General features: G+C 31.0%; 1 protein-coding gene across 1 annotated transcript in view; it reads right to left on the reverse strand.

Annotated features, from left to right (window-relative positions):
* Naa15-16 (N-alpha-acetyltransferase 15/16) overlaps positions 1 to 13712 on the reverse strand; it is a 72401-nt gene that overhangs the window by 35761 nt on the left and 22928 nt on the right. The gene's annotated exons all lie outside the window — the stretch shown is intronic.

Raw genomic sequence — 13712 nt, forward strand, 5'->3', positions numbered from 1 at the left:
AAACGTAACAAAAACAGTAGTAAATATGTTCAATATATCAGCAAAGTGGGAAACAACGACGTAAAGGTCTTAGCGTTAAATTATTCTTCTACTAGTTATAATGTCACATACCAGACTACCAGTGACCAGAGCCATTAAAAAATTAATGTTCCGTAACTGGTCCGCCAACACTTCAACAAGTTTTTGTATAACAAGGATTAGATTACCATTAGCAGTCTAAAAAACGAGCAGATAATCGGTACTGACAGATCTGTAGATAGAAAAATTAGATACCGATGAATAAATTAAGCGTTTATTAGTCAAAGTATATATGCCTCTATAAAAATTTTAATATCAGATTAAAATTTGAGTACTTTTTTATTCGTCTGCTATGTACCAACATTGCCATCTTTTCTTGCTTCACCTAAGCCATAACATTTATAGGTTTTCTGCACGACCATGTCATTTATACGAGATATTTATGAAAGAAATAACAATTATTTCGTAAACTAGAGATAAACGTCAAGTCTGTCCAAAAAAGGGTACGCCCGCAATCAAAGCGAGTAATTACAAGAGGGTAACAGCACCGTAACGTTACGCACGTCACGATTTCTATCGTCTTACTGGGTCAACGACTGGCGCTGAACCTTGAATATTTTATATCACATAGTTTTACTCTTTTTATGTCTCAATTTCAAGTATATTAGAGCCTAGTGTTGAAGGTGGTCGAGAGAATTAAGTATTTTACGAGGAATGTCTTACTTGTGACGCAATTGTTTTATGCCCTTTGGACATTTTGGTTGTACTTTGCTCCAGGCATTATAATTTAATTTTTTTACGTATTATTTAATTATTTTTCATATATTCGATAGTGACCAGGTGGGATGTCAACAGAGATTTCTGCGGTTTGGTTAACATTTTACATTAACTTAGTAAATTGTTTAGAGTTAACTAAGTACGACGAGGGAACTCTAAAGAAAATAATTATTATACGTTTGCTTTGCTGGGAACGTTACAGTGAATCATCTTAATTAACAGAAAATAAAGAACGACTTATCACTCTGAAAATATGGAAAATATAAAAAAATATATAACAAGATATGATCTATCTAGAATATTTATTTCAAAATCAAGGGCGTTGCTTTAATTTAAACTTTATGTAATTAGATGTACCCAAAGATAAATTCATGAAATCTGTGTCAGTTGGCATTGAAACAAAGATTGTTATATATTAATGTAAATAAGCGTATTTATATTATTAACGTATATATTCTCTCCCTACCTTCGTGTATCGAGGACAAACACTGAAATGTTCATTATCTAGAACAAAAGTAGTGCCACTGGCTGGCTGACAGGCTGCATCTACTTCAGTGATCAATTATATAAAAGGAAAAATTAAAAAATATAAAAACGACACTTACAGGAAAAAAGTATAGTACAGCGAGAGCCTGTTATGATGTGAGATTGTTGTGAGATCCCCTTTTAGATCAATTATATTTATAATGCCTCTCAGAGAGCCGAAAAGATTTAACTTCTTTTGGAACACTACACACAAAATCTAGTCAATAATATAATCTATAACAGACCTAATTAATTTATTTAATTTAATTATGTAAACTATATGTGTGTAAACTAAAACGTCAAAAGCTTATCATATCAATCATTATGTCAAGACGTATCACATTCTGATTCTATCAACTTTCACTAAGCGATGAATACAGGTAAGATTAATGCCGTGTAATGTACCATTCACTCTTGCCAACTCCTTTTCAATACTGTTGCAGAATACATTTAAGAGAAAATAAAAAAATAACACCAGATTTTTAGCTTAAATTTAAAAAAAAAATAGGTCCCGAGAGCCTTGGATATGGTTGAGCTAACTTCACGACTATACTTAGCTAAAAAAAATAGCCTAACTAAAAGAACACTACAAATAAAAAGAGAAACCAAAAAAAAAGGATAACAAGCAAATATTTTTGTATTACAAAAAAAATCATTAAAACAAACATAACACAAGGTTAACAACAGACTTCATCACATAATTTAAATCCATAATAATTTATGTATACAAAAATAATAATTTATGTATACAAAATTTTAAAAATAACCTTTTCCTCTTAAACATCTGCAAACGGCGTTAGATGTGTGTCGCGTCCCCGAAATGCGCTGGCGCCGATCTCCGTGTTCGGAGTTGGCTGACCGACACGCGCATCCACCGAATTGGTCAAGTTCACGGCGCTGTTGCGCATCAAATATGGTCATCGCTTCGCAAGGCAACTAAGATAATGTTCGTTAAACTATTTTAATAGTGTATTTTAAAATACATAATAATAGAGAAAAATAATTTACTTTCACATACAAGTTTATTATATGAATAAATTTTTAATTGAATTGAATTCATTTTGTAAAGAGCAACTGTTGAGTTTCTTGCCGGCTCTTCTCAGCAGAACTGCCTTCCGAACCGGTGTTAGCTTTTTGTTCATATGTTCATTAGACGATTGAAATGTGCTTAAGCTTAATAAGTTTATTTGAATAAAGAATATTTTGAATTTGAATTATCACTATAAAGACAATTCCATTTATTATATTATTCTCAAAATCATTATCACCAAATAGCATGAATTTTCATTCAATTCTAGGTTCCGTTTCATTAACTACATAAATATATCACGAATGTCATAAAAACCCAGGCAAAAATGCGACCTTGCAACCTAATATACTACACACACAACAACTGTCATAAATCACAAAGGAACAAGAACACTAATTTCTTTTATGACCTCTGAATATTTCCATATTATAAATCAATGTCAAGTTAGAGAATTGAGTATTTAAATTAATCTAGAAACTAATTTCGTTAACAAGCATTTTAATCTTGGATGTTAAATTTTCATTCTATATAAAAATTGCATAAAAAAAGGAAAGATCAAATGATATAAATTAAGAAACAATACAAAAAATATATTAAAAGGTACGACGAGATAAGTTACACAAGTAACGTAACCGTTAGCGATTACACAAAAAAATAAGCACTCGTCGTAATTATGACGAGTCTAATTAAAAGTATTATTAAAATTATAAAAATTGGCTTCCTAGCCGTAAAAATAATAATGCATTGAATAGAAAGAATAATTATTTATCTTATTTAGTATATCTATTTATCTTATTCTCATATCTAAATATATATAAATTCTAAATCGTAATTTTTCCTTGCCATTATTAGAGTCAAGTTCATGGCGTAGCACAAGGCAAGTAGCATCCACTGAGGCATCATCATTTACATAGATAATAACTTAACGGTTATAAACATAGTGTAACACAATACTAGTTCACTTTACATCCTGCGGCTATGAAGCGCCATTATCACCTTTCGCAAGTTCACGGTTGTTTGACTATATCATCTTAAAACGTTGTTAGCTAGTTCTTAGCTACACGCTCGCTTACAACAGAGTGGGAACCTAGTGTTAAAACACCTTGGTACCAGATCAAGGAATTAAATTATTCATACTCCCGAGAGGGTATCGAAGATCCAACTGTCGTGACTAGAATCACACGTTTGTGCCACTGGACCACGACGACCTCATGCCCATAGTTTTAAAGGTCATTATTTCTTTAGATGTATCACAATCAGCGATCGCCTGCGGCAACAGTCGAGGCGTCTTAACCGTCAAGTTCAAGGCGCGGTACGCTCTGCTGACCGAGTCATCTCTGACCTGGCCGGATGGCGACCGGAATCTACATTTCTCAAACAATTCATTACGTTTAGCAAAATATTGATGGCAAATGTACACAATACGAAGAAAACGATACAAAATTGTCCCCTAATAAAACCAAAAAAGGGAGAATGAAACGAGTGACATTTTCAATATCACCTATTTTAATAAAGTCCAAATGTAAAAATGCCAACTCTTAAGAGCAATAAACAATTAAAACAACTACTAAATAAATGTGAAACTCGACCTTGAAAAATTTTTATCGCCCACGCGAAATCAACGTAAACAAACCGATTTTTCAAAATGGCAATTACAGTGGACATAAGTGGTGGAATCATCTCAATAAAACCTACAAAGGTAAAAACCACTTGTCTTAATACAAACTACCTTAATATATTAATTATAAAATAATATTTAACATAAAATGTTTTTTAAATGAATTATAGTATAATATTACTTCTCCAGCAATGCCTTACCATACAAGAGAAATGAAATAATTAATGCCTCCGAGTGGAGATTGAACCCACAATCATCACATTTATAGCCAGACCCACTCCCACTACGTCTCTCTGGTCTCCGCAAACCCATTATATGAACAATATAAAATAATAAAGTACATGGCATTTAAAATAAAATACAACACAAAAAAGAACACCGAGATGGAATTCCTACGCCATGCATTGTTAAGATTAGAAACTAGTCAACCGAGCACACGAGGGTCACACGCCACACCTTTTGTTTTAGAACCATTATGTATTTCGTTTTCTTGTCTGGTTATTCCCGCGAATGATATTAAAAGTGTACGTTGTCTATAAATAGTAATATAATAACATGTATTTTGTTTAAAATAGATTTTTATTATTGTTACTAAGTCAGTTTTATATTACTTTTTTTATTTTTACTTCCGACTCTAAAAAAAGACTATTAGTTTCTGAACCTATCATTTCACTGTTATCTACAACTATCGTTTCTGTTTTTTTTTTTTTTTTTCAATTAAATAAATACAATAATATAAATATTGATAAAGTAATCAATTTTATTTATTAAAATTCATCGTAACAACGAAACAATCAAAGTATTTGTTTTCTTTACATAAAATGTTCTTGATATTATTAAGTTGATTTTCTTTTGTGCTTTATCTGAAGCCGAGAGAATGTAGTATAATTTAAAAATTTTATTTATATACAGACAATATTACAAAAAATCTTATTGAATATTCGTATAGCGCACTTGTCGGTTTCTCAAGCGTTATTTATTTTATTTTATTCAAACAAGAAGGTTCTACTCGATTGGTTTATTGAACAACTTGACATATACATACATACGTTTTTGTCCTCACTGTATATTGTGGACAATCATAAAATAAGCAGTACTCAAAAAATTAATGCAATTTAAATAACTTATTAAATAAATAAAAAAAGTTATTTTAAAAGAGTGTAACAAAAACATGCAAATTCATATAATATACTTTAAAAATTCCTATCAAAATTCCATTATTGGGATTCCCATAAATATCTCACTAAAAAATGCTATGTTCTTGATAAAATAATAAATTGTAGGTTTTTACGCCACTTGGCGCCGCGGTAGCACATTCTTTCAATGCAAATCACGTTTATATTTTTTCAACAGAATCATTAACACAATGCACTTTGAATCGTGCACGTTTTGAAGGTATTGCTGATATAGCTATATTATATGTGTACAAGGAAATTACAGGCTTTCTGTATATGTATATAAATAAAATGTGTAAAAAACTATTACATATAGGTATATATCCCGCATATAGCAGGGTAGACGGAGAGAACCTAATATTAAGACAATCCTTTACTCACTTTCTGCCGATTTTTTGAGGCATTGCATGTAGAGCTGCGCTTTGCCTTGTCACCAGAGCGAAGAAATGAAAATATTAATAAATAATAATTTATTCCTCCGAGTGCCGATAGAACTCACAACGGTCGCCGTCAGAGTCACACGTTTGCGTCACTTCGCCACGTTATAGTTAATTAGAATATTAAAAATATAATATTTAAAAAGGAAAAAAAAAACTAATTTAAAAAAGAAAGTAAAACTGAAAATTTACTGCAACCAACAATACCGCCGTTGGTAAATACATAAACGTCCAGTTAAACTTAAGTGTAGAGTAAATAACAATTTAGAAATATAACATAAAGAAATCCATCAAAGTTACGCAAAGCGAAGCCTCGAATGCTAGAAAATGGGTCTAGAATTCTAGATTACGTACCGTAGCGGGTAACGTAGAATTAGATGTGTAATCAGTAACACTATCATCATATAGGAAGTATCTACAGTGTTATTGTTCGCATTTATAGGTTTCATGCTTTGGATATTGCTAAATACTTAAGGATGTTATAACATTGTGAAGGTTAAGAGTTCAATCCCTCGGTAAATTTATGAAGGAAAAGGCAAAAATAAAAAAAAAATGGTCCTGAAGCATTTGAGTTAAATTAGTAAAGCACCATTATAATTATTATTAAAAAAACTAAAAACACATCATCAAGCGTACAAGATGTAAAGTCTAAATATAAGTATGAATTTACCAATTATTCTTAGATATGTCATAAAATTTTATTAATAAGCCGTATCTAATACGAATTTGGCAGGCAAAGTTATGTCTCATACTGTTTTAGTTTTAGTCATACGACGAGAATATGAATGAAAACTGTATAATAAATTCGAGGCTAACCAAATTTACGACTAAATTCAAAGAAATTAGAGACCAAAACTAAAATAAATGGTGACTCAATTGTACATAATAAGAACGCAATATTACTTAAAAAGCTTCGTGCGGTAACTTAAAATTCTATTGTTTTATAATAAACGATTATGTCACAAAACTAAATATATATTTACAAGTTTATAGTACACGCGTTCAGTGAAACTATAATTACAGCTTTTTCGCGCGCTTTTCGCGGAGCTGCCATGTTGTGGGAAAACGCGGGAAAGTAGAAAGTGGTGTTTCATTGTCACTACGAAGGTCGTACTATTATACAGTGATTCCCATAGAAAATCTTAGATAACAGGGGTTAGATGTGTTATTTTGATGCTTTATCTTAATTTTAAAATTTCATTTAGTTTCTCAATGTCACACACATTGTTTTCTCATTTGCAATTGCTTTTTAACTACACTGCTGGTCAAGAAATTTTCGAAATAAAAAGACAACAATTATTTACCAGATTATTTAGATAAATGTAATTATATTTTATTACAAATTTTTTTTACAAAAAAAATTTTACGAAAAAAAAATAATTTTCTAGAAAAAAAATTTGGAAGAAACATTGCATCTAAACAAGTATATAAATTAAAACGGCGCCCGAATGTCGGCTCATAAAATAACATTATTATTATGTATTATTATATTATTAGGTATGCTAATATAATCGGAGTCCACCGTCCTACCGGGCGGATCTGGTTTCGCGTTGTTTATATTCGTCCACGATTAATCAACTGTTACTTATTACTTTTAACCAAATCTGTACCATCATAATTAAGACTACCTTTCTGGGTGTTGGCGCCACTTGCTTCTACAATGAAAAATGTCCGCTACTGAATCGAATTAGAGTATAATTCTGTTAAAAATAAGTATAAAAACATTATTTATATTATAATATAGTAGTTTCTTTGTTAGGTGAAATTGAATATCGGTCCATCTTTCTGTCGTTAGAAGGTCGTTTATCGCGTGTGTCACCCGGCGTCACCGTCGGGTTTCCCGGGCGGCCCGCGCGGAATGCGGAGATGACCGCGGTTTCGGCATATTTCGCGTCTCCTATTACCATACGGCCGCGTCGGCGCCCGGCGCGAGTTTGACGAATAAAAAAACATCTGATTAAGATAGCCGACACCGGGCCAACTATTGATAACGAAGTGACTGACTTTTAATTTTGTAAACACGAGACTTTTCCGTTACCATTTTTAATTTAATTATATGCTGAGTTATATTAAAATGTATATTAGATAATTTGGTATAGAGTTCATGGCCGTGTTTTAATGGAGTTAATTAAAATCTCGATTAATTTATTCTTATATCAAATATATGGTTCAAAATGCTGTTTGTCTCATTATAATGACTCTGGGACGGTAAAATTAATGGAAATGTCGACCTTTACACAAGTAATGTTAAGAAATGCCAAAAGTCGTTACTAGAATTAAATAAGACGTAGTAATTAAAATCATAAATAGAGATCTACCTTATTTCGGATGAGTGCTCGCAGTGATTAATATATATTTGTATGTACATAGATGTACTTAGTATATGAACATACATGTATATTATGTAATAATCATTAGTATATATTAGTAATCCGGTTTTACCATTAACATATGTACCTAGGTTGGTTGGTACAGTACCTACTTTTTTATTAAATAATTTATTTTGTAAATTTTAGTTAAAAATTGTTTACCTATATATCGTCTAAGCTTAGAAAAATACATCAGTTATATAAAATACTCTACTTGTTAAAGGTACTTTGATCCTAAATCATTAAACTAATTTCTTAATGTAATTTAATGACGACAAAACAGAACGGACGTCGCTTGTCTTTTTCCTTTGGAAATTCAACAACTTATGTTTTCTAAGTCCAGTCACTTTCTATACTTCGGATACGTCCGCGGGAACCCGTTACGTTGCATAATATCCAATCCAACACCTATGCTTGTTACTTGCAATCATATATTGCACAGAAATAGCTTAACTTTGTTGGCGGCAGTGTAAATATTGTATACAAACAAACAGTATTGGTCAATATAATATAGTAATAATATTATAATCTGTTTTAAGCATCTTCCCTTTAAATATAATAACCTATTCATTGACGAAATTAAACTTTTTAATTTCAACCCAAAGAAACAAATGAAAACGAAAATATTATATTAATTAAAAATATTAATATTTAGCACAATATTAAATGATCATTGTAGGTACGTTGTAGCATTGCTTAAAAGCATAATTCACTTACTATATTAGAAAATGTTAGCAAATTTCAAATATTTTTTAGCAAATTTCAATTTCTGGTAAAACAAATTACTATAGCTGAACAAGTGAATGGCTGCTTGACTCTGTTATCGCACATAACATTTCTCGACGAGAATATATTACAAACGGTCTCGTATAAAAAACCATGTAGTTTAACATTTTAGTACCCACGGGCATCCGCGTACATCCCACTCGTTTGGTGGTAAAGCCTTATGCACACCAAGAAACCCACAAAAACTACTTGACGAAGTAAGTCACACATAACTAAGATAATTTAAAAATAATTACTTAAAAATATTGAACAATTGTTCAAATTTATGGTCAAAGAAATATTTGTAGTTTTTTATAAGAAGCTAAAGCTGGTTATAGAATGTTCTAAGTTTCCTGTTTCACATTCTTACTAAATAAATAATATAAGCTATGTTAGTATGACTAATATCACATAGTTTAGTGTCACCTATATGGCGAATTAATGTTACGTAATATAATTATAGAATAATTAAAATTTGAAATCTTTTTCTTTGCGAAAAAAGTAACACAGTTAAAGAATACATAATATCAATCCCTAGTCAACAATGAAGATAAAAAAAGTAGGAAGGAACTTTTAAAAATATTTCGCCTCTTATTCTGTCAACTTCGTGAGTTTCAGTCGTGCACGTATCTTTAGGCGCTGGACGTTCAGAGTAAATCCGCAATCTCAACAGTGCGACGACCTTGGCTTATGGCGCCGTAAAAAGCAAGGGCAATACGGGCTGGTGACAATGAAACTGAGTTTTAAATTTAATTTTAACCTTTGACCTTTCTAAAGTCACTACTACAGATTTCATATTTTGCAAGCTTCACGTAAATCTAATTAAAGAATTTATGGCAACATTTTATGGATATTCTCGTACTTCTATTACAGGTACGTAAAAAAATGGTTATTTTTAAAAGATTTAATTCATCATTTTAAATTAAATAAACACAGCTTAATTGTATATAATATACTTAAAACACTAACAGATGAAAAGGGTACAACAGTTGTACATTATATTTACATATTCGTGACACAATTTTACAAAAAGTAATATGTTATGAGTAATAACACATTTAATTATATTTTCTGGAAAATAATTATAATAATAATTTTCGAACTAATGGGTTGTAATAAATCTGCCACATCTTGTCAATTCACAGAGAAAAAGATCGTGGGAAAAGTTGAGCATTGGAAGTGTTTCTGGGGCATGTTTTCCTGCTATCCGTACCCCGTCATATATTTACTGCAGACGTATCTTTAAGTATATTATAGGATACGCATAAAAGTAGAACACAGATAGTGAGTTCAATATAATTATTGATCTTGGATTCCATCTAATTACAAGCAAAACAAGTAAACGCCGCTGATAATTGGTAAAGCGTCTAGGGAATTCCTTTTAAGAAACCGGATTTTCAAGCTATCTCCTAAATTGGAACGCATTGCTGAGTAAGCAAAATATAATTTTAATAAAGCTAATATTATTTAGCATAATCGCTCCGAGAACAATAACCAAAATATTGAAAATGTAATATGTAAATTAAAAGAATAAACAAAAACAATGTATTTGGGTAAGTCACATAATTATGAGATAATTTCATATATATACTTCTGAGACCGAACCCAGAACCCGCAGGTAGAAACACTAATAACATCACATAGCAAATTACTGCTTTAATATTTAAATATTGAAATATTAATAGAATTTTATGTATACAATAAAAAAGCAGCTAAAAGAAACTAACCAACACACATAACTACCTCGTTCAAGTCATCTGGAAGTGATAACAAGTGTTGCATAACAGAGCCAGTTCTGATGATGTTAATGTTCACATCGAAGATGCTAAAACCGATCTAATCAGAGCAAGGTCATGTGTTGCAACAGGTCATGAGAAATGTCGGAATATACAAAATGGGTCGACAATTGAATAAATACTATCATAGTGTGAACAGAACTTCGATTCAATGATAAATTTTAACTACAACCTGTTAACATTTTAAGATGTAGGTATAAGATATAACGATTATTCTTATTGTAGAGTTATATTTTAAATACAAATATAAAGTAAATGGAAACAATTTAGGTATTGCTAACTTTTTGCCGCTTTTTATCATTATTTTTTGCCATTACATCGAAGCGGTCGGCATTTTATAATTGGAATAATCTATTATAGCAATTAATTTAACATTTACTTGATAACAAAAACAAGCACATTCGCTATACAATATTGACACGATAGCCGACCGATACCTTAGACGAGATTAGCCTCACACAATAACACGAACATCCTCAAGGATACATTTAATGGTACAAAAATAAAAAGCCATCGTGCCTACAATTGATTACATCTCCAAAAAATCCGAACCGCACACCTCGAACCAGTTATCGAAACAAGCGCTAAACTTTGGTATGTTAGGAATCCCGCGACGCCTCGACGCCGAGATGCTGTCGCTTGGAAAAAAAACAAATCCGTTTTCAAATTAATAATTGTATCGTAAATCTGGCGGACGTCACGGAATAATTCAGATAGGTGTCGCCGGTGTTTCATTTAAATACATACAAACATATAATTCTGGTGACTTGAGGAGCAAAACGAGTCGTTTAGTAAACAATAACACAAGCCGGATCGCACGTTTTCAACTATATTGATATACGGATGGCGCCTAGAAAATGGACTATTGCATCTCAACAACTAACATTTTAATTTTAAAATAACTTGATTTTTGATAGCTATTAACTATGGCGACGACCTTCACAATGTCTGTTCCACCTTTTTATCGATTGGCTGTATCGATAGAAATATATGCACATATAGTCTGTATTGATAATTTTTAATTTACTACTCTCATGATTTATATATATTATAGTAATAAAAAAATAATGAACAATAGTAACATCGTAAATTTAAACTTAAAGGCCTGTTAATATTTTATGAGATATGTAAAATATTTTGACAGCGATTTCTCAGGCTAATTTAATAGGTATCATTATTACACAAGATACCATTAAAAAGTTTATTATAATTATTATTATTTTTTCAATTATTATGCAATTGTAATGATTTTTTTATTGTTTTAAAAAAAAACGCGAAAAACATATTACTGTTCACAAACTAACATCAGCAAAACTAATTCAAAATATGACAATACTATACAAATAAAGTAATAATAAGGTCAAAAGGCGTTATGAATAAAATTACATAACTCATGAGGACGGCGTCGACCGCATCCGGGCCGGCCCGGGCGGCGCCTGGGCTCGTCGTCGGAAAGCTTATCGATTACCTTGTTTTGTCATTCTACTAAATATTATAAATATGCCATGTTTTTTACTTTACACAAACACCAAGTTAAGTTGACCGATTTATGGTGTTTATAACCTTCCAGTATTCAGAGATTTACGGAAAAGTATATAAAATAATATTTCTTTTTATCTTCACACATCTCATATGAATGCGGGCTGAACAGGAAATGAAATATTTGATTTTAAGGTCATTTTAGTACATTTGTGACTACACTTGTGTCGTCTGTGAGTTCAATTCCCACTAAAAAAAGGACTTTATATTAAAAAAAACCTCAATTTGCGTAAATTTCGTATTACTAGGTTCCACTTAACAAAGGTGCCTTAGAATGGCAAATAAATTAAAAAAGAAAGGAAAATACTATCAAATTCCATCTGTCTGTCTGTCCAAGTGCGTAAAGACATTTCTGTATTCATTGTATTGATACAATTAAAAACACGTATCGATTTAATGGAATAAAACTAATGGCATGGCAACTGCAATGCCAAATATGGCGAGGTCGGTTGATGTTGGTCAGCGACTAAGAGCCGCTCTGGTGTGGAATGTATGTAGCTCGAATAAGTTAGGCTGTGATATATTTTACTTCTAATATAGTTATTACATTATTTAACTTTAAAATAAATAAATTGTTTTCTAAATTAAAATTTCACTATCAATTGTTTACTTAAAGATATTTATTTTGTCTCATTCATTTAAAAAAGATCACAATCAAGATTAAATTAATATGTAATCTAAATCAAAGATCATTAAAATCGGATAACAAGTCCTTAATTAATAAATATTTTCTAACATAAAAAAAAATATTTAAATAAAAAACTTAACCAAAGGGGAATAAACAAACTAATTATTTTTTGATTAGCGATTAACAAATATTTTCGTTACGTAAAACAGCGTATTTTTTACGATAGTGTGAACATATTTAGCAGTAATAAAATACCAAACTAGCGCTTTTTGAAGATAATGATGAATAATGGCATATTTATGAAACTAGAACATTTATAATAGCACTCAGACGCGCTAAAGTACCTATTTGTATATATATAATGTTGAGTAAACAAATCAGCAGCAAGCATCTTCACGCTATATCCCGCACATAGCATGGTAGGCAGAGGAAACCTAGTGTTACGACACTTCGTTCCCTACTTTACGCTAAATTCTAGAGGCATTGCGGGTTGAGTGGCGGAACTCAATTCTGCGCTTTGCCTCAAAACCAGAGCGAAGAAATGAGAATATAAATTTAAATAAATATTTCATTTCCTCGAGTTTGCATCGAACCCACGACAAACCGTGTTTTTTTCACACTGACGTCGTCGATTTTTTCAATTTTTTTAATAGAAATGATCGGACAAATGAAATAGGAAATATGTGGACAATGTAGTTTATGCTTCAATTATGGAGGTAATCTTAGTATATCGTAAACCAATTAATATTAAAAATATGAAATAATAGCACACTTAATACATTCCTACGCATATTCTAAGAATATAACAATTATAGATATTCTAAATACAAGATGCAAAAAAAGATCCGGGATGCCTCTCGCAGATGTACGATTAAATACCGAATTCAGAGAAAAAAGTCTCAATCTTGTACCGATCGTCCATTCCAAAAGGAAAGCTATAAGATATTTTAAAAAGAAAGTCTAAAAAAATGTCATAATCTTTATATATTTATAAAAGCGTATTATAATACTGTGCTTTTTTAACACTTAAATTCT

Source organism: Heliconius melpomene, chromosome 13, assembly GCF_056956725.1.
Source record: "Heliconius melpomene rosina isolate 202511_hmr_F chromosome 13, ASM5695672v1, whole genome shotgun sequence".
Classification (NCBI taxonomy): domain Eukaryota; kingdom Metazoa; phylum Arthropoda; class Insecta; order Lepidoptera; family Nymphalidae; genus Heliconius; species Heliconius melpomene.